The sequence below is a fragment of the Macrobrachium nipponense genome, chromosome 17 (assembly GCF_015104395.2).
Source record: "Macrobrachium nipponense isolate FS-2020 chromosome 17, ASM1510439v2, whole genome shotgun sequence".
NCBI lineage: Eukaryota > Metazoa > Arthropoda > Malacostraca > Decapoda > Palaemonidae > Macrobrachium > Macrobrachium nipponense.
This window is the reverse complement of record NC_087210.1, coordinates 5,550,349-5,573,358: the sequence shown is the minus strand read 5'-3', so window position 1 is coordinate 5,573,358 and position 23,010 is coordinate 5,550,349. Positions and strand designations below refer to the sequence as shown.

The following is a 23,010-nucleotide window of genomic DNA, read 5'->3' as shown; positions in this document are numbered from 1 at the left end:
AGTCTCGACGTCTTCTGCCTGGTCAAAGCCTTCAAAACTGTGCACAAACTGTGGACACAGTTTCCTCCAGGCCCCATTTAAAGTGGTCGTCTTCACCTCGTCCCAAGCACTTGCAATGTCTTCACTGCATCTGCAATGTTGTAGCCCTTCCAGAATTGCTTCAGTGTCAACTCCTTGTTAGCTTCTATGGCCCTCAAAGCAAAACGTATGGTCCTTCTAAGGTAGTAAGCCTTGAAATTTGCTATTACTCCCTGGTCCATTGGCTGTATCAGCGATGTGGTATTGGGTGGGAGGTACACCACCTTCACATTAGGATGATGTCGCTCAAATTTGAAGGGTGACCTGGGGCATTGTCCAGACTAAGAGGGCCTTAAAAGGCAGACCCTTCGAAGTCAAATACCGCTCCACTGCTGGCACGAAATGGTCATTGAACCAATCTTCGAAGACCATTAGGTAACCCACGCCTTCTTGTTAGATTTCCAAATCACAGGGAGTTGACTCTTGAAAATGCCCTTGAAAGCCCTGGGATTCTCGGCCAAATACACCAGCAAGGGCTTCAGTTTCAAAATCACCACTTGCATTGGCCCCAAAAACAGCAAAGTCAGTCGCTCCTTTCCAGCTTTATGGCCAGGTGCTGACTTCTCCTCCTTGGAAAGGTACGTTCGATTTGGCATTCTTTTCCAAAATAATCCAGTCTCATCCACATTAAAGACTTGGTCAGCCGTGTAACCACCATCCTTAATTATCTCAGCCAAACCACCTGGAAAACTTTCTGCTGCTTCGCTATCAGCACTAGCAGCTTCACCTTGCAGCTTCACATTATGCAAATTTGCACGAGCCTTAAAACGGTTAAACCAACCTCTACTCGCGGAAAATTCACCACCAGCACTGCCTTCGCCAAACTTTTTCACTACTGCCTCATGCAGCGCTCTAGCCTTCTCCTGGATCACACTTAAGCTCAACCGGAACACGTCGCTGGTTCTGGTCCTCCAGCCAGATCATGAGCAATTTCTCCATTTCAACAATGCCTCTGGCTACGTTGCTTCTCGTTTATCACCGTTGACTTCATCGGTGCAGCATCCTTAACGTGCTTCAGAATACGTTCCTTATCCTTCACAATGGTTACCACCGTGGTCCTGCTCAAGCCTAAAGAACGGCCTATTTCGGTGTTAGTTTCTCCCTTCTCCGAACGCTTTATCACGTCATATTTGACCTCCAGTCGTGATGACCTTCCTCTTCTTGGATGAACTATCATCGGAGGAAGTACTTTGGCGTTTAGGAGCCATTGTAAATTAGCGAAAATGGCAAGGAATTTCAGCAACGTCTCAGCACACAACCCTAGTGGAATGCAGGCAGGCACGCGATTGAAGTGGCGTCCTTTCGTATTGTTACGCTTGGCGTCCTCGACCGTCCGAGGTCGTTGTTCGGTCAATTTACCATACAGTTTAATAGCGTTAATTAATTTATGCACCTCCGCTCAAAACTAGTTCTGCATATGAGGTATCGTTAAAAAGCATAACAAAACGTCGTAACCTTGGAATTTGTGTTGTAATCTAACCAGAACTTAGTTTTTTTAATTATGTACTGGAAACAAGCAATGATTTTTTCATTATATTTGCGCTTTTGGACTGTTTTAAACTGTGCATCCCAAGCTAGTGTATTCATTCGCCCTCCGCAAACTAGTTCCGCATATGCGGCGTCAGTAAAAAAATTAAAAAAATACGAAAAAAAAAAGTGTCAAAATCATCATAACCTCAAAATTTTTGTTGTAATGTAACCAAAAACATATTTTTATTATGTACTGTGCTAAACTATAAAGGATTTTTATCATAGCATGCGTTTTTTAAAAGCGTCGTTAACTCGGAGCGTCGGAAGCGTCAGCGTCGTAACCTCGGAACAAGCGTCGTAACCCAGGACGGAATTTCCATTGAATATTTAAGAAAAAGCGTCGTAACCTCGGAACGTCGTAAGCCGGAACCGTCGTAACCCGGGGACCAGCCTTATATATTATATATATATATATATATATTACTCTATGTTATTTATATATATCTCTATATATGAAAACTTGATATGGGAATAAGGTACTAATTTAAATTTATAGACTAGGCAGGGGGTGCCCTGGTAACAGCAGGAGATCCTTTCTTGGCTGGGCGCTGATGACCGAAAGTTGTCGACAACCGAATCATTACAATACAATGGGCCCCCCCATATTTGTAGGGTATGTATACCAGACCCTCCCACCCCCCCCACCCCCACGAATAGTTGGAACCCTTATAAAAATGCTTAAAATTGCCTATTATGTTAGTTAAAACTTGAGTAAAACCCACTTAAAATCACATACCTAGTTTCTTTAATAGTTTTTATCACAAAAAGTGCATTTTGTACATGAACTTCCCTGCCAGATATATACTTAGCTATAGTCTCCGACGTTCCGACAGAATTTCAAATCTCGCGGCACACGCGACAGGTAGGTCAGGTGGTCTACCTTACCCGCCGCTGGGTGGCGGGCGTATGAACCAATCTATCTCTCCAGCCAGATTTTTTTCTGTCGCTGAAGCGATAACAACTGTTGTCGTTTCATTCCGATATATTCTTCATTTTCTCTCGCTTGCCTGGAGATTGATTTGGACATTTTGGTGACGTATTCCGCTCTATGTTGGCTTGGCATACGCTGATTGGTGGACCGTTTATTGACTTTGCGCTGGATTTTCCTGTAGAATGTCTGATATTGATTCTGTTTCCAAAACTCCGGTTTTGTTTAGAGTATGTTTGACCGATGGATGTAAGGTGAGGTTACCGAAAGCTGCGGTTGACCCTCACACTTTCTGTGTTAAATGTAGGGGGAATGAATGTTCGTTTAGTAATCCGTGTCAAGAGTGTGAGGTTTTGAACGAAGTTGAATATAAGGCTCTTTCTTCTTATATTAGGAAACTTGAAAGGGATAGGGTACGTAAAGCTTCTTCAAGGAGTTCGAGCAGGTCGAGAATGAGTGAGAATGAAACTAACATTAATGTAGTTTTAGAACCTTCCTCAGGTCTCAGCTCTGCTCCCCGCACCGAAGCCGTAGATTCGTCTTCGGGGGCGGCGGCCTCAAAAGCTTCCTTGTGTTCTAAGGAAGACAAGAATCTTCGTACTGATCAAGGTAAGAGTGTCAGTGATGATAAGTGCAGTGTACCCAGTGATGTGGAGGGTGCGTCTGACCGGCTCCTTAGTGCCTCCAGGCCTAGACCTCTTCCAGACTCCCAGTTCCAGTGGAGGAGGAAAGTCGAAAGCCGCAGGAGGGCTAGGGAGAGCCCCACCGGTCAGGCGTCCCCTCGGCAGATCCTGAAGTTCGCTCCCAGGCTGCCTTGGATCGTAAGAAGAAGAATATTCTTCGTCAGTGTTTTTCGTCATCCTCTTCTCCTTCGCCGAAGCGTGGTTGGAGCTCTAAGGAGGCGTCACGCCCGTTGAAGAGGGCTGCGGAGGCTCCCTTCAGTACGTTAGCGTCCAGCCCAGAAGACTTTTCTGATGTAGCTTCCTTGCAAGCAAAGAAGCCTAGGAGATCCGGTGATCGCCCTCCTTCTCCCGCTCCTCGCGCTGAACTTGCTTCGGAAGAAGATCCTGGGGACTCTCCTTCTCGAGTGCTAGCGGGCCTACAAGCTCAGATCACAGCCTTGGCGGACTCCTTGGCATCGAGATCGCGTAGAAGGAAGGATTTGTCTCTACCTATCAAGAGATCGAGGCGCTTTTCGTCGGAAGAGCGCTCTCCTTGTAATCGGCGATCTCCTTCTTTTGAGGATACTTCTACACATCGTAACATTTCACGAGAGGAACACCACTCCCGCTCGGAGGTATCGAGACGCCATTCGACGGATAGGCGCTCCTTGGACTATGAAGATATTTCCCCAAATCGGATTCCTGCCTCGGGTAGACGCTCAGCCCCTTCTGTTTCTCCTTCTTCTAGAGTTCGTGCAAGAAGAGAGAGTCGCTCAGGTCATAGAAGACTTATTTCGTCGTCTCCGCCTCATCTTTCTTCTCCTCGTCTTCTCAGAGAACCTAGGGAATGCCCTTCTGAAAGTAGGCGCACTTCTCCTTCCGACTACTGTAGTCGGGCGTCGGATAACGTGACTGGTAGGCGCTCATCGCATGGAGTTCGCTCCTCCCCGGTAAGACATCAAGAGTCTAGTAGGAGCCCTGCTCCTGGTAAGCGTCATTCTTTTAGTAGCCGTTCTCCTGGAGAAAGACACCTTGATCCTCGTTTGCTTCGTTCTCCTAGTAGGCGCTCTTCGTTCTCGAGACTCCTTACTCCTGATCGGTCTCCTCTTGCTAGAAGTCAAGAACGCCTCAAGCGCCCTGCTTCTGTTAGGTGCTCGGAGCCTTACAGCGTTCTCCCCCCCCTCGGTAAGGACCAAGATCTCGCCGAACGCCCTGTTCCGTTTAAGCGCTCGGAGCGTAGCAGCCGCTCTCCGATTCGTAGGCATCAAGAGCCTCTCGAGCGCCCTGCTCCTGAAAGGCGCCCTATTTTTAGCAACGTTTCGCCGCTTGGTAGGCGCCAGGATTCCACTAAGCGCCCTGTGACAGATAGGCGGTCGCGCCTAGTAGCCGCTCTCCTCACGATCGGCGCCAGGATCTTAGCAGGCGCTCTCCCTCTCGTAGTTTCCCTAGGGATAGACGTGGTCTTTCTAGAGAAAGGAGTCCTTCCTCTTTTGATGTTAAGAGTTTGTCTGCACTTAGGAAGGAATGCGAGTTTAGACAAGAATTTTCGGATAAGCGTCCGTCTTTTACAACTCGTCGTTCTCCTGTACGCCTCTCTACTTTGGAATCTTCTCCTCATTCAAGACGTTTGTCTCCTTCATCGCACTGTACCCCAGCTAGGAAATCATCTAAGGATTCTCATAAGGATCCTCATCCTCGTTCTCCTCATCCTCGTTCTCCTCTTCAAGAAGACCAGGAAGCCTCTGAGGAAGAAACTAATACATCGGCAGCAGTTTCTTCGTACAAGAAGCTCACAGAGCTTCTCCTTCAGGAGTTCGGAGAGTCTTTGAGCCCTACTGCTCCTCCTTCTCCACACTCGTTGTTCTCCACAGCGAAAGCAACGAAAGGATCTTCGTGTGTGAGAATGAAACTGACTCTTTCTATGAAGAAAGCGCTCAAGAGTTTCGGTTCATGGATGCGTACTAAAGAAGAAGCGGGGAAAACTATGTTTGCCTTCCCTCCGTCGAAGCTTTCAGGACGGACAGGATTTTGGTATGAGACAGGAGAACCCTTGGGACTGGGTCTTCCGTCTTCAGCTGACGCAGATTTTTCGGCACTAGTAGACGCCACTAGAAGATCAGCTTTGAATTCGGCCAAAACTACGTGGGCAATGAATGAAATAGATCACATTCTAAAAGGCATTTTTAGAGTCTTGGAAGTTTTCAACTTTCTCGATTGGTCCCTCGGAGTCCTAGCCAAGAAAACTCAAGGACCGGACACGTTTTCTCCGGAGGATTTGAATTGTGTCTTATCCTGTATGGATAAATCGGTGAGGGATGGGGCCAGCGAAATAGCTTCACTGTTTGGAGCAGGGGTCTTGAAGAAAAGATCAGTATTTTGCTCATTTTTAACTAAGTCTGTATCACATGCTCAGAGATCGTCTTTGCTGTTTGCCCCTCTCTCTACGCAGCTGTTTCCTAAACACCTGGTTCAAGACATTTCGAAGGCTCTCTCTGCCAAAGCTACGCAGGACCTTCTAGCGCAGTCTGCAAGGAAGCCGCGCCCTACCTTCCAGACTAAGACGAAGAAAGCTAAGACGACCTCTCAGGAACCCTTTCGAGGGGCTTCTACCTCTAGATCCTCTTCGTTCAGAGGTCGGAAACCAAATAGAAGAGGGAGGACTTTTACGAAGTCAATCAAACCTCCCAAGTAAGACTCAAGTCCTTCAGACAACTGTAGGCGCCAGGCTTTTACAGTTTGCAGAAGTCTGGGCCCAGAAGACGCAGATGCCTGGACCCTGTTTCAATTTTGAGCAAGGGCTATCTAATCCCGTTCTCACTTCGAGGCCTCCCTTGACGAATACCCCGAGGGAGTTGACGGCCAGATACAGGGACCCCATCATGAATCAAGCCTCCGACTAGCGGTAGATCAGATGCTGGAAAAGGAGGCGATCGAACTAGTGGCAGATCATCTTTCGGCAGGCTTTTACAACCGCCTGTTCCTAGTTCCGAAATCCTCAGGGGGATGGAGACCGGTGTTGGATGTAAGCGCCCTGAACTTCTTCGTCGAAAAGAAGAAGTTCACGATGGAGACCACTGCCTCGGTGTTAGCAGCACTCCGTCCAGGGACTGGATGGTGTCCTTGGACTTACAGGACGCTTACTTCCACGTACCAATCCATCCTTCCTCGAGGAAGTTTCTAAGATTCATGATGGGGGGAAGAATCTTCCAATTCAGGGCCCCTGTGTTTTGGCCTCTCCACGGCCCCCCAAGTCTTTACGGCCATCATGAGGAATGTGGCACAATGGCTTCACCTAGAAGGGGTGAGGATTTCGCTCTATCTCGACGATTGGCTTATAAGGGCCAATTCCAGAGAATCGTTGTCTGAAGGACTTGAAGAAAACCCTGGATTTGACTTGTTCCTTAGGACTTCTGGTCAATCTGCAGAAGTCAAGTCTGATTCCCGCTCAAGAGTGCGTTTATCTGGGGATCCAGATGAACTCTCTGAGTTTTCGGGCTTTTCCGTCACAGGAGAGGATAGCCCGGGGACTCGAAAAAGTAACAACCTTCTTAGGGAAAGAAGTATGCACAGTGAGGGAGTGGATGAGTCTGCTGGGGACGCTCTCCTCACTGGAGCAATTTGTTTCCCTAGGAAGGTTGCACCTGAGACCGCTCCAATTCTTTCTTCATCAGAATTGGAGTCGTCCTTCTCAGGATTTGAAGTTCTCCCTGTCAATTTCTCTTCAAATCAAGAAGGAGTTAGCATGGTGGGCGGATCCCGACAAGTTCTCGCAGGGACTGCCGCTTCAATCCCAGAACCCCAGCCTGGTGTTGTTCTCCGATGCGTCGGAAACAGGTTGGGGGGCGACTCTGGGAACCAAGGAGGTGTCAGGAACCTGGGTGGGGGACCAGTCTTCCTGGCACATCAACAGGAAAGAACTAATAGCCGTGTGGCTTGCTCTGAAGGAGTTCGAGTCAGATGTGACAGGAGCAGTTGTGCAAATAAACTCGGACAACACCACGGCTCTGGCATACATCAGGAAACAGGGGGGGACGCATTCCTTCTCTCTGTACGAAACAGCAAGAGATCTTCTTCTGTGGACAGAAGAAAGGGGGATAAAACTTCTCACCAGATTCGTGCAGGGAGAAAGGAATGTAAGGGCAGATCTCCTCAGCAGAAAAGATCAGGTTCTTCCCACAGAGTGGACTCTGCACCTAGATGTTTGCCAGAGCCTTTGGAAGTTGTGGGGCAGGCCTCTCTTAGACCTGTTTGCAACTTCAAAGAACAAAAGACTGGATCTGTATTGCTCGCCCATCGCGGATCCAGGAGCAATAGGGATAGACGCTCTCCTACTCGATTGGAAAGGACTCGATGTATACGCGTTTCCCCCCTTCAAGATTCTGGGGTTGACTTTAAAAAAGTTCGCAGAGTCAGATTCCGCGAGGATGACTTTGATAGCTCCCTTTTGGCCAGCACAAGATTGGTTCACAGAGGTGCTGGAATGGCTAGTGGATTTTCCAAGATCGCTTCCTCTAAGGAGCGATCTACTCAGACAGCCCCACTTCGACAGGTACCACAAAAACCTCCCCGCTCTCAGTCTGACTGGCTTCAGACTGTCCAGAAACTGGTCAGAGCGAAAGGCTTTTCGTCAGCAGCTGCTAAGGCAATCCGTAGATCGAGGAGGTCTTCCTCCACCTTACAGTGTTACCAGTCGAAGTGGGATGTCTTCAGAAGATGGTGCAAGAGGAATAACGTTTCCTCTTCCAGTACCTCTGTGAATCAAATTGCAGACTTCTTTTTATTCTTAAGGCAAGAATGTGGCTTAGTCGTTTCGACGATTAAAGGCTATCGTAGTATGTTGGCGAATGTCTTCAGGCACAGGGGCCTCAACTTATCGGAAGATAAGGACCTACAGGACCTTATTAGGTCTTTTGATACAACGAAAATGCAGTCTCCTAAGACACCTAGCTGGAATTTGGATGTAGTCCTTCAATTCCTTGGGTCCTCTAGGTTTGAACCCCCTAATTCAGCCTCATTCAGAGACCTTACCAGGAAGACTCTGTTTTTGATGGCTCTAGCTTTCCGCCAGAAGAGTGAGTGAGCTTCAGGCGATTGATGGTAATGTGGGTTTTAAGGAGGACTCTCTCATTTGCTCTTTCCTTCCTGGTTTTCTTGCAAAGAATGAGAACCCATCAAGTCCATGGCCCAAGAACTTCGAGATTCGTGGGTTATCTTCTTTGGTAGGAGAAGAACCCGAGAGAACTCTTTGCCCAGTGAGAATGGTGAAATACTACCTTAGAAGAAAAGAGCAACTGAAAGCCAACCGAGAGGTCCTGTGGTGTTCAGTAAAAGAGCCTACTCGTCCATTGTCGAAGAACGCATTGTCCTTCTTCTTGAGAAGCCTCATCAAAGAAGCACACGGATCCTGCAGAGAAGAACATCTTAGGCTTCTTAAAGTGAAAGCACACGAAGTAAGAGCCGTAGCAACTTCTCTTGCTTTCAACAAGAATATGTCCGTGCGAAATCTGATGGAGACAACATTCTGGAGATGTCAGTCAGTGTTCGCGAACAACACTTACGTGAGGTGAGAATCACTTACGAAAAATGCTTCGCCTTGGGCCCGTACGTATCTGCGGATTCAGTGCTGGGGCAGGGAGCTGGAACTCATCCTGTTTAGTAGTATAAATTTTTTCCCCCTTGTATTTGTTGTTGTTGGTTGCCTTAAAGAGGATGCATGAAGGCATCTCTTTAGGTCGTAATACTAATCTTTAGTAGTTTGGTTAGGTGGTCTGATGAGTGTGGCTCCTTGCAGTAGTAGTGGTTAGGACCTGTTAAGATAGGGACGAACTCCCTTTAACAGGATCCGACTTGGATTCCACCACACAAAGGGATCACATATCCCAGTGGTAGATCCGAGAGTCTTTCAGCATCAGGTCACGTCCTAGCTGTAGCTCTCCAGGCAACGCAGACTCAGAGACAATATCAATGAAGTCTTCTGCCTGAACAGGTAAGAACCAAGGTTATTTATATCCTACAACATCAGTTGTTTCTTATCTCTCCTTATTACTTTAGCTGTCTCTTACCCTCCACCAAGGGTGCCAATCAGCTAAGTATATATCTGGCAGGGAAGTTCATGTACAAAAATGATATTGTTAAACTACAATAAAGTTTTGTACATACTTACCTGGCAGATATATACGTCTAATGGCCCACCCAGCCTCCCCTCAGGAGACAGGTGAAAGAAAAAAAAATCTGGCTGGAGAGATAGATTGGTTCATACGCCCGCCACCCAGCGGCGGGTAAGGTAGACCACCTGACCTACCTGTCGCGTGTGCCGCGAGATTTGAAATTCTGTCGGAACGTCGGAGACTATAGCTAAGTATATATCTGCCAGGTAAGTATGTACAAAACTTTATTGTAGTTTAACAATATCATTTTTATGATGAAATTGATCAAAAAACCAGGAATTTATGTCTCTTAGAAAAATACCGCGAATAGGTGAATTTCCTGCGAATAATGGGGGGATATGTTCCAAAGAGAAATCCATGAATACGAGAGGCCTTCTGTACTTAATGATGGTGATACGTAAATTAAGTCCAAGTGGGTAATAATACATAGTCACTGGTAGATATCTTTAGTAACAATAACTTTATGATCAGTTTTAGTATGATTTTCATATGAAGTTTATTATGGAGACGAGAAGAAAGCAAAAAACTCCAGTATCAAGGACTGGTACAATTTACTATACTAAAATTGGAAAAGCTCATATTTATGTAGAAATGATTATATAATAATTTAGCTACTGTAATTAAATCATTCTTTCTTCTATAAGGAATTTTTGGATAGGCAAATTTCCCATGAATAATGGAGGGATATGTTCCAGAGAGAAATCTGCGAATGTGAGAGTCCGGGAATATGGGGGCCTCCTGTATGTAATTATGGTGATACTTAAATGGTGTTCATGATGTCTTAAGCACCAATAAACTCCTTAACGGCGCCTTTAACCACTTACGTCGATGAACTGCTTACCGACATCAATAGACCACTAACCTCTTTGCAGCATGCCTTCAGCCCCTAGCTGCAACCCTGTTCGTTCCTTTTACTGTACCTCCTTTCATATCATGTTTCTTCCATCTTACTTTCCATCCCCTCCTAACAATTGATTCATAGTGCAACTGTGAGGTTTTATCTCCTGTTACACCTTTCAAACTTTTTATTGTCAATTTCCGTTTCAGCGCAGAATGACCATATAGGTCCCAGTGTTTGTCCTTTGGCCTAAATTCTATATTCAGTTCAATTCAGTTCAATATATGTACCACTTACCAATGTTGAAAATTGTTTACTGTACTCAAAAATCTGGTTAATGGTATTGTTAGTAAAGTGTCTTGAACCAAAATGCCATTAACCAATGCCACCGATAAGTGAGGAATGCCTGTACTGAAGACTTACTTGCTGCTGGAATTGCCACATTAATTAATAACAACATGATTTTGAATTTATAAAAGCAGTTATTAATTAAAGTGAAGTTATGGCAAGTTTAAAGTAGACTCCACTGGTTTCTAGGGTGATTAACTTTCTAATATCATTTACAGATTTGTTGCTGCTACTTCCAACATTACTGCAATCTACAAGCATTGAAGGAAAGTACAGGAAAGACAAGTTTACAGGTAGCACTTGGAAAAAGCTGCAGAACATAAAGTTCATATATTTGGTTTTAAAAATGGTACTTGTGAATCACAAACGTCAGACCCTTGACAGATGGTCAGGATTGTCTGACATGAGGTAAGTTGTGAAAGTTCATTTATAATAACATATTGGATTCTGATTTTTGCTTTACATAGTTATATACATTTTGATTATTGTATAAACAGACTGTGAAGTACGACATGCTAATTATTTCTATATAATTTTGGACATTTTGTTTAATATAAACCTGTTACGCATATGGAAATGTAGTATCCTCCTATATTTATGAGTTTTAGGCCACAGGTTTGGTAGTTTCATAAAACTGAAAACTTTACAATGTTAGAGATTTGCACAGGCAAAAAAAAAAAAAATTTAATGAAATCCATATGTAGTATCCTGAATTATTGTAATAATGATAATGAAAATTTCACTTTTTATTTTAACTTATCAGTAATTCATTCACTTCAGTGCTGCAGTTATCCAGAGCTGTTTCAGGTGCTGAGTTATTCAGTAGGCAATTTCAGTCTTAGGTCAGGAGATGGCTAGATGAATATGTAAATGGAATGTTTAGATAGTTATCAGGGTAATGTATGTGTTTTCAAAATGAGGTTATAGATTGTTATGAAAAATCTACAGAGCTTATGATGTGCATTTGTTTTTTAAATACAGTACAGTCCCCAGTTATGCAAGAATTTGGTTGATCCATGGTCTCACAGAATTGGAAATTTGTAGATTTCGAAGCACGTACCTTATGGGAATAATTCCATCAGGGCCAAGGCAAATGGCAACTTAACCAGTCAAACTTTTTCATACTACCCATTTTCAGTACTTTTTATGTACTATACTGTAATTTTTTTTAATATGAAATTGTTCTTATTGATAAATAAAACATTAAAAAGGTTTTAATAATTTGAAAAAGTTTAAATTACACACATGATGGTTAAAACTCCCACACGTAAACAATGCCACAATTGGGTGCAAGTGTACTGTACGATAGTCATTTCCTTTAAAAAAACCATTTGGATGGAATTTCCTCTACCTATCCTCTGCCAAAAAACCTTCAAACTCCTCTATTTCATCCTCAGTGAAGAGTTCTTCTGCTGAAGGAAGGCTTTGTGAACCATTTGAGGTTTCGGGGACTAGCAGATCATGCATGTCTTCACTCCCGTTAGGCCTAACAAACCTGGTTACAAGCGCCTGTCTGTTTATTTGTCCGGCACGTTCACTATGTAATTGTTTTCATATAAATTTATACTACGATAGTAAAAGAACTGATGAAAATTCAAAATTTGATATGAAATTACAATTTCTTAAAAAGAAATGGTAAAAATTCAACATTCAACATGAAATGACAGTTTCTTGAAAAGTTTGGATCGAACGATTCTCTCTCTCTCTCTCTCTCTCTCTCTCTCTCTCTCTCTCTCTCTCTCTCTCTCTCTCTCTCTCTCTCTCTCTCAAAAATTCAAAATTTGATATGAAATGACAATTTCTTAAAAAGAAATTATAAAAATTCAAAATTCAACATGAAATGACAGTTTCTTGAAAAGTTTAGATCGAATGATTTGAATAATATGTATGGCGATGATAATTCACACACTACGCTATGACGTCACAAAAGCGTGAGGCAGAGCCTTCCGTCTTGGCTAATGGCTGAGCAGGAAATCTTTCTCTCGCATTCCTCCTTGTAGGAATAATAGTTTTTTCCTCCAAGCATTCCCCTCACCCCTTCTTCTTAGATACCAGCAAAACCCCCCACATCTAAATTACTTGAAAAGACAATAGATTTGATATGTTTTGTGGTGCGTGACTCGCAGAATTTGAACGGCTTCGCAGATACAGAAAATCAATTTTTGAGAACTAGCGACCACATAAAAGGGAATCACATAATTCGGGACTGGACTGTACTTATTTCCAGTGAAAATGTGCAGATTATTATTGTCATATGAGACATTTCACTATAAGGAACTTGATTATAATATTTGGAGGTAAATCACTTGTTCAAAGACCAAATTCAGTAATGACAGTTTTATATTCTCTGAAAGGTACAGTATTTATGGTTGTAGGTAGGGTATACTTTTTCACATTATTATATTGATTCACATGTTAAGTTTTAGTCTTGATTAGGTTAACTAAAAGCTGATGGATCCATCTTTGACATGAGCACTATAGACCACATGCGTAAGTGCACATTGTAATTTGTGAGCCTTAGAGGGCTATTTGTAGTTAGATATATTTCCATGTACTTTGTGAGCCATAGAAGGGTAATTGGAGTTAAACAGATTTCCAACAATGCAAAAATTGCAATGAAATGCAAAATGTCTTCCGAATTGAAACACGAATTTAAGTTCTTCTTCTTCTTCCTAGCTTAAACCCATTTTTATATGGGGTCGCCATTACGAATGAGTCGTCTCCATCGATTTCTGTCTTGTGCCTCGTTCTCATTTATACCTTTCAATTCCATATCTTCCCTTACACAATCACGCCATCTCTTTCTTGGTCTTCCCTTCTTCCTTCCTTCCTACCCTGCACTTCCATTTCCATCGTATGTCTTCCAACATGACGTTCCTCCCTTCGTAACAGGTGTCCATACCATCGAAGCCTTCCTTCCTGTATTTTCTTCGATATTTCAGCTACCTTTGTTGATCCTCTTATATACTCATTTCTAATCCTATCTTGTTACTCCCGACATCCATCTCAACATTCTCATTTCTGCTACATCCATCTTCTTCTCCTCTGTTTTCCTCATACTTGCCGTTTCTGTTCCATATAACATTGCTGGTCTGACCACCGTCCTATGGAACTTTCCTTTCAATTTCAGAGGGACCTTCTTGTCACAGAGTACCCCTGATGCAGACCTCCAATTATTCCATCCTGCCTGAATTCGGTGTCTCACCTCTTGGTCCATGCTTCCACTATCCTCCAATACGGACCCTAAGTACTTGAACTTCTGTACTTTCTTTATTTCTTCCCCACCCAATCTTATGCTACTTCCACCGTCCTCAGTAATACTAGAACACATATATTCGGTTTTTGATCTGCTTATTCTCATTCCTCTCTCCTCAAGTGCTGCTCTCCACCTCTCCAACCTCCCCTCCAACTCCTCCTTCCCCTCTGAACACAACACAATGTCATCCGCGTATACTATGCACCATGGCACTGCTTCTCTAACATCCCTGGTCATTACATCCATCACGATGTTGAAGATGAATGGGCTAAGTGCTGACCCCTGGTGTAATCCAACTCCTATCTCAAATCCATCCGTCTCACCAACACTACTCCTCACTCTAGTATACACATTCCTGTACATCTCCTGAATAATTCTGACATACTTTTCCGGCACCATCTTCTCCCTCAAACATCTCCATATTTCTTGCCTTGGCACTCTGTCATAGGCCTTTCAAGGTCTATGAATACCAGATGCAGGTCTCGTTGTTTTTCTCTGAATTTCTCCATTAGCTGCCTTATGCAAAATATTCCATCCGTTGTCCCGCTTCCCTTCATAAATCCTAACTGTTCCTTCCCTATTCTAACTTCCTCTCTCAGCCTGCTATCTATGATTCTTTCCAAAATCTTCAACGTGTGAGACATTAGTTTTATACCTCTATAATTACTGCATTCCTGGACATCACCTTTACCTTTAAATATAGGTATCAATATGCTTTCCCGCCATTCTTCTGGTATCTTTTCCTGTTCGAATATTTTTACCATCAGATCATACAAGATGTCTACCCCTTCCTCTCCTAAGGCTTTCCAAACTTCGACTGGGATTAAGTCAGGTCCTGTTGCCTTCCCATTTCTCATTCTTTTTTAAGGCTCGTATCACTTCATCCTAGATATCCCCATTACCATTCCCATGTTTACTGTCCATCCTCTCTTACAAGTCTTTCATTTTCTTCATTTAGCAGTTGTTCGAAATACTCTTTCCATCTTTTCAGGATGTCTTCTTCCTTTTTTACGACAGTAACCATTCCTATCTTTCATTTGCTTAATATGGGTGATGTCCTTTGTTCTTTTATTTCTTACTTTTGACAGTTTGAGCATCTTACTCAACCCTTCCTTGGTTTCCAGTTCATTATAAACCTCTTCATATGTCCTTGCCTTAGCTTGAGCTACCACCCTTTTTACTTCTTTGTTTCTTTCTCTTAATCTTTCTCTGTCCTCCTGCAGCTGTGACTCTTCAAATCTCTTCTTTGCCTCCCTTTTACCTTTCACCACTTCCCCCACCTCTTCTTCAAACACGAATTTAAGTAAAACCTGAAATTAGAAGTTTTACTATTAGTAATCACGAAAAGTTTTAGTTTCTTCATATAGGTCACACCACTGATAAGTGAACAAGAGAAAGGTTTTTCCTACAGAAATACAAACCATTGTCTTTATGTAGGAGTATTTATCTGTGTAATATGAAAATGGACATTGAAACTTGGTGATGATAACATGCTGTCACCAAGCACTTTCTTTGGCTCCTGTCAAGTGAGGATGTCATGTCACACACCTTGCAACTGCAAAGTTGTAGCTAATAAAAAAAAATAATGAGGTGGAACTTTTTTTTTTTGTTACAGTAGATAAGCAGTATATATTACAGAGGTGTGAAGTGTATGGGCCACTTTGTGGTCTCTGTTTCAGTCAATCCCTACTGTTAGTGCTCATTGGAACTAAACTCTGAACCTGTCATTTTTGTTGACAAATCTTAGCTGCTTTCGGAATTAGTACCCTGTGTAAGGTCACACTTGGGTCTTTGAGGATTTCCTTTTTAAGTAAGATCTCTAGACATTTTGCCCCAGGTTGCTTTCAGGTCACCTTTGTTGTCCTCCTTTTATACCCCCCTCCCCCTCCTCCCATTGCTCAGACAACTGAAGTCTTTGGTGTGCCTGAAGGGAAGAATGAAATGTCTAGTGTTAGCCGAAGGTGTACCTAAACAGGGGCCCCTTTTTTGTATGAAACTTTTCACTCTGTTTATCTAAACCATACTCTTTACTGATAGAGCTTTTTGGACTCAATCGACCGTTACTCATGGCTGTCTTACCACCCAAGGAGTCATTTTCACATAAATAATAACACTTAACATGTCCTTCACTCTCTTCCAATCTCTTCAACACCAGTGGTAGCTTGTGATATTGTCCTGGTCAGTCTATTGTGACCAGAATGGAGTCTGTTTCATTGTCTTTACCAGCACTTTTCCTTAGCTACATCCTCTTTGTAACTAATGTAACCCCTATGTGAATGTGTACCTATCATTTCTTATTATATTTCAAGTAATTTAACCTAACCACTGACCCAGTGTACTTATCCTTCACAGATTGGCTCAGAGGATTTGTCATTATGAATTATAATGTCTGGGTTTCATGTTCTGAATTTCATTCTTAAAATTTCTGCAACTGATTTGTTTTTAAAGCTTGACATTTGTTGTCAGTTATGTTTTTGATGGATGTTCAAATTTAGAATGTTAAACTGTTAGTGCTATTACTTTACAGTCTGCATATAAAGAAATTGGTTTGTGTGGACTATGTACTCATAAAATATCCTTTGGTCAAACCAGTGACTTGTAGGGTCAAACCAGTGACTTATAGTACTTGACTAAGGCATCATAAATGATACTAAACCAACTAGATTAGTTGGTATTCATCACTGAATACCAACTGAACACTGTGGCAATACTGAGGACCGCATCTTAATCTGAAATATCCTTATATGTTAATTTTGAAATACAGAGCTGGAGTATGTATAGGGTCAGAACAAATTTTAGTCAGATGAAGCATAATGCTTTTTGTGGTATTTTTGACAGGACAAGCTCTTAGTTCTATCCTGTCACTACACAGACTTGTAAAATTATTTCCCAAGATGATTAGCCTCCTATTACTAGTCTAAATCTGATCTGTCTTTGAGGATAGGGGTAGATTTGGCTACAAACGCACCAGTAACCTATTAATTCTATGTTTCTGATATTTTTTAATCTATGACCAAAGATGAAAGTGACATACATTACTGTATGTATAGTATTTGAAAATATGGATGTAGTACGTAGTTGATGCCAGGTGCCAGAAGATTTATCCTAATGTTAAGACCTCAGATTTGTTAGCTATGGAAAATACAAATTAATTAAAAATTAGTCATATTTTGCTTGGCTGAAAATTGTTTCTAAGGCTGCACTAATCCACCATCATCATTCAGTGTTGTAGTCAGCTAACTGTAACAGTAGGTGAGATTCATTCTAAATATATCATGGTAATTTTCAGGATAAAATTGATTAATTGGATACTACTTACCTACTGTTAAAATGGATACCCACCCAGCCTCCCCACATCTTAGTGGGTGGTCAAGAAGGATTCTGACTCAGTTATTTACATTCCAACTGGGAAAACAGGTGACCACAAAGACAGTCCTAATGGGTTAGTTAGCTAAGCGTAATTTGAATTTTAATTAATTTTGTTATGAAAATTATATATTTCACATAAATGACTTGCCAAACAATTACACTAGCTGTACGCTTTCTTACCTGGCAGTCGAAAATTCAAATTCCTGGCAGCGTTAGCAGCACTGCCATCATCTGTGTAGGTATACAGATCCCGCCCACTTTCAGGAATACCTGGTACTGCTGAGCTTTAGACTTCAATTCGTTTTCTGCCGGCCACAGGGTAACACCGGTGGTTTGTTGTTGCAGTCGACTTTCGTCGCCATTGTGGATTTTTTCTTTTTGGCGATGTACAATTTCTTGGTTGGCTTTTTTGCTTCATCAGTTAGCTGCCTAGTTATTAAAAAGTTTGAAGATGTCTGATGCTAGTTCTTCTTCAGTTAGGTTTTGCAGCAGTGGCTGCAAATCTAGATTAGCTAAACTTTGTTACGATCTGCACTCCAAAATGTGTTGTTGTGGGGGTCAGTGCTGCAGCGCTGTAGCAAGGAATTAACTTGTGATGAGTGCCGTAGTTTAGTTGAACAAGGTTGGAAGACTTTTCAAGCCCATTTGGATAAAATGGACAAAGATAGGAGAAGGAAGCAGCGCTTAGAGCGTGTAGTAAAACTAGAGTAGAGACAACTTCCATGCCTTTAGAGGCGAGCAAACCGTCACTATCTTCTCCAATTTTATCTAATTTTTCACTTTTTGATAGTCCTCCAACTTCAGTACCATTTACTCCAGACCAGGTATCCCATGTTTCCGATCCCAACACCATTTCCATGTTAGAGGTGCGTTCGTAAAGAGTCAATCGATAAGGCCAGTGTTAGGCCAAGTGTCAGTGTCAGTGTCATGTCCAAGGAGGCGGCTGTCCTTTCCCCCTGTTCTCCTAGACAAAGGTCACTGTCATACTCCCCAGCTCCCGGGAGAAGACATACCGGAGGTTGAAGGGAGACTGGGAGTTTGCCCACGATCAGTCGACGACTCCGTCGACATAGTCGACTCGCAAGTGCCCAGGAAACGCCGCTGGGAAGGCGTAGATATCAGTGACGTGCAGTTGTCGTCCGACTCGCAAGTGCAGTCACTTGTGTCGAGGCAAAAAGTGTGGAGTGATTTAGTGTCGCGTCCTTTGAAGAGACATGCCCAGCGTACAAGAGGGATGTCGCCACCTGTTAAGACCGCTCGCGCGCTTTTGAGACTGACTCGCCTCGTTGTGTATCGGTAGGAGTTTCGACTCGTTCGCCTCATTCGTCTTGAGCTGTTTCGACTCGTTCGACTCATACGCTCACGTGCGTTACAGCGCTCCCGCGCTTGCGAGTCTGACTCGCCTCGTTGTGTATCGGTAGGAGTTTCAACTCGTTAGACTCATATGCTCCTGTGCGTTACAGCGCTCACACGCTTACGTGGCTGACTCGTCTCATGTATCGGTAGGAGTTTTGACTCGTTCACCTCATTCGGCTCAAGCTGTTTCGACTCGTTCGCTTCATTCGCCTCGAACTGCTTTGACTCGTTCGCCTCATACGTCTCGTGTGGTTTCGACTCCCAGTCTTTGTTTTCGAAGAAGAACCGTACGACAGCCACGACTCCGGTCCAGATTTTCGGGGAGGATCGTCAGTCCTCTTCGGATAGCATATCTTCGGACGGAGTCAGACATTCAGGTGCGTTACATTCACACACTTGTGAGACTGCCTCGCATCATTGGATTTGTTGTGTGCAGTGGTTCCGTTTTTTCTACATAAAGGCAAATGAAGAATTTCATTTGTGGGCTCAGCCCGTGTCGCTCCGTGAAATGTATCCTTGATCCTCATTTGTAAGGCATAAATATTGCTATACAGGTAGTGCTCGAGTTACGATAATCCGTTTTACGATAATTCGATGTTACGATGGGGTTAACAATTAATACTAAAAAAAAAAAAAAGTTGGAAATGCGTATTTTTAAATTTCGCGCACAGCGAGCGCTGGCAGCAGCGTACTACGCGTTACGATATGTTGGCCCGAGAGCGAGAGGCTGGCGTAGGTACAGCGGCAATGAGTTCGACCTCACTTGCGCTCGTTTTGAACCAAGTAGGATTAGGTCAGTGTTCGTTTGTGATTTTTGAGTTTTTTTTTCAAGTACCGTAAATTAAAACAAAAAAACTGTCTGCCAAACAAACAAATAGGTGTCCTGCTGGTAGTGCAAAAAAGAAAGAGGCAATCTATCACTTTGGAGCAGAAACTGAAGATAATAAACCAGCGTGAAGCGGGAAAGGCAGTCATGGTTATCGCACGTGACGAACGTTTATCGCAATCGACGGTATCCACCATCCTCAAGGACAAGAAACGCGTAATGGATGCTGTAAAGGCATCTGCTTCAGTTCATTCAACGGTTATATCAAAGAGGAGGATAGGGCCTTTGGAAGAAATGGAGCAGTTACTGGTCACGTGGATGGAGGATCAAATACAAAAGCGTATGCCGCTCACCCTCTTAACCATTCAGACAGAGGCACGCATGCTTTTTGAAGAACTAAAGAAGAATTATGATGATAACCACAACAAAAGTTTTGCAGCAAGTGATGGATGGTTTCGTTGTTTCAAGAACCGCCATAATTTTCACAGTGTGAAAATTAGCGGTGAAGCAGCAAGCGCTGATGCCGACGGAGCCGCTAAATTTAAGGATGTTTTACACGAGATCGTCGTTAATGAAGGCTACTTGCCAGAGCAAATCTTTAATGTTGACGAAACCGGACTTTATTGGAAACGTATGTCACAACGGTCCTACATCCACAAAGAAGCAACGGCGATGCCCGGGTTTAAGGCATACAAGGATCGATTGACTCTTCTGCTTGGGGGAAATGTGGCTGGGTATAAACTTAAGCCCTTTATGATTTATCACTCAGAAAATCCAAGGGCTTTAAAAAGCATCGACAAGCATACACTTCCTGTGCATTACCGTCATAATAAAAAAGCTTGGATGACTGCAATATTGTTCGAGGACTGGTTCGTTCATTGCTTCATTCCGGAAGTGAAAGATAATTGTAGGAAAAATAACATCCCCTTCAAAATTCTTCTGATTCTCGACAATGCTCCTGGCCACCTTCAGCACATCGGAGATATTAACGAGAATGTAAAAGTTGTGTTTCTGCCACCAAACACAACTTCTCTCATACAACCAATGGATCAGGGTGCTATGGCTACGTTCAAGGCGTATTATCTTCGGAACACGTTTGCGCAGGCTGTTCAGGCTACGGATAACGAGGAGAAAGATCTCAGAACTTTCTGGAAAGAATTTAGTGTTCTTAACTCCATTATGAACATTGGAAGGGCGTGGAAGGAGGTAAAGAAAGAGTGTATGATTAAGGTCTGGAAAAATCTGCTGAAAGTGTATGTGAACTAGTTTAAAGGTTTTGATCAGAATGAAGAAGTGGAAATCAATAAAAAGATCTTGATACTTGGGAAAAGTTTAGATTTAGAAATTGACGAGGAAGATATCCAAGAACTTATAGATGCGCAAGATGTAGAGCTAACGGCAGAGGATTTAATTGCACTTGCAGAAGAGAAAAAAAAGCAGAAGAGGAAGAAGAAATAAAAGAGCCGGAGCGAACGTTTACGACTACAAAACTGGCAGAGGCGTTTGCTTTATTTGATCAAGGACTGAAACTTTTAAGTGAAATGGATGGGGACGTGGAACGGTTTGCCAAAGTTCAGAGGGCTCATCAAGACAGTGTTGCATGTTACCGATTAATTTATGAAGAACGAAAAAAACGCACTGTGCAACCTACAATGGATTTGTTCTTCAAGAGAACGATTCCAGTGCATTCAGCTTCCCCCAGCCCTACCCCCTCACTTGAGACTCGATCCTGTACGTCTCGGAACAGTTGTTTCCTCGAGACACCTGAACTAACAGAAGAAGAAATTCTATCTGAGGAAGAGCGAAATGATGATCCTGCTGCTTTATCATCCTCCTCCTCTTCCGATCTTTAGTTATAGTAGCCATGAACAGCCTGACACCGATCACGTATGCTGACAACGGACCAAATCTTGGTGAGTACCCTTTACGCTACAGTCTGATCCTTGTTCTTATTATTAAATTTCTTTTTATACTTAATTATTATAAGTCAATCTGCATTGAAACACCCGAATTAGCTGATATTAATAATTACTATACCATATATGTATAGGTATACTGTGTAGTGTAGGCTAATCTTCCATATATGTGTATATAGCCTAGCCTATATGGTACTGATTAACTTAGTGTAGGCTAGGCTATATCTGAGATACAATTTTCTCAACTTACGATGGGTTTTTCGGAACCTAACCCCATCGTAAGTAGGAGAATACCTGTATATACCAGAGAAAAAAGAGAAACAATAGTGCCAGAATAATCTGGCTCACTCACCTTTTAGTAAAGGTGTCGGTATAGTAAAAGAGCGAGTGGAAACCACTACCAGAGGTCCCTTGCCAATTAGCTTCCTTTTCCGCCAAAATTCCCCGTCTACAGAGGAGCCAAACCAAAGCCCCGCTACCCGCTACTACTACAGTGAGCGTCTCTGGCGACATTCCTTTCGATAGCATCGTTAGCATCGCACGCATTTTTGCTTTGTGTAGTGATTTCGCTTTCGTTTGGAATTTTTTCCCTGATCCAAGATGGCTCAAGCTTCTGCATCCAAGTTAAGTACTGCTTTTAAGGTTTTAGATCTCATTATAAAGATCTACATCGTTTTTTGAGTCTTAGAAGTGAGGTAGCGGGAGCATCATTGTTCCCGCGCCGCCTTCTCCCGACTCGCCGACCACATGGCGGTCTCTCATGCTCCTTTTGGTCTCCTATGCCATCTGGACATACAATGTTTAGCAGTATTTTCCCTTGTATATATTTTTTATTATCATTTAATGCAGTTTGCTTGATTTTATTCATTCTAGCCCTTCACGGGGGTTGTATCGCTCCGACCGCATGTTTCGGATCTTAGCCTAGCCTAGTCAGATCTCGATTCACTGTTGTTAGGAGTTAAATTCCTCATCCTTCGTTGGGACCTTGTCCCTTCATATTTGCCCTTCTGCTCCCTAGTCGCCTGCCCTCGATTCTTTCGGTACGGTATACTGACTAGCCGCGTGAACGCCAGGCTAACACACCCAAATCGTCAGATTTGCAATTAGCCTAGCCATTCAGGACATTTCTTTCTCTCTTCCATTTTGTTATTTCATCTTTCCACCCCGTGTTAGGCTAGTTAGCTATCTCATTATTGATATTTTATTGATTTTATTCGTGTGCTATGGTTGCGGCTTGAGTTAGCCTATAGGCCTTTCCTCATCGACTGGTCTTTTCACACCGCGTGTTTGTTCACCCGGCTGAGAAGGTTTCCAGTTGATCACGTACGAGCCACCCTGTTACCGACCTCCCACCTCCCTCCCCCTCTTCCCCCCTACCTACCCGATCACCCACCTCGGTGCGGTGACAACTCGCTCGCTACCCAGCTAGCCTATCCGAGTCTACTTAGGTAAGGGGGGGAGTGTCCTTGGGGACGGAGGGGGACACACTCGGTGCTCAGGCGTATCGTACCAAGCCGCGTGTCTACAGGGTTTAGGGACTCGTCCCTCCCCCTCCCTCCATCACTAAGGTGGGCCTCTAGGCATGGGAGGCCGGGACTTCCTCCCTTTCACCCTGCGTATGACTACTCCCTCCACCCCCCCTCACGTCTGTCACCCTCCTACCCGCTCCGGCGGTCTCAGACCCCGGCTAACGCTGGCCCTGACCTTGAGCTAGGGATTTTCAGACTTAAGACTCC

General features: G+C 43.4%; 1 long non-coding RNA gene across 1 annotated transcript in view; it reads left to right on the top strand.

The window, feature by feature from the left end:
* The first annotated feature begins 10,766 nt into the window (after positions 1–10,766).
* The window catches only part of LOC135195997 (uncharacterized), a 56,997-nt gene continuing 44,753 nt past the window's right edge, over positions 10,767–23,010 (top strand). Inside the window, exon 1 of the long non-coding RNA XR_010310258.1 lies at positions 10,767–10,959. This is a non-coding gene — a long non-coding RNA (uncharacterized LOC135195997). The remainder of the gene's footprint in view (positions 10,960–23,010) is intronic.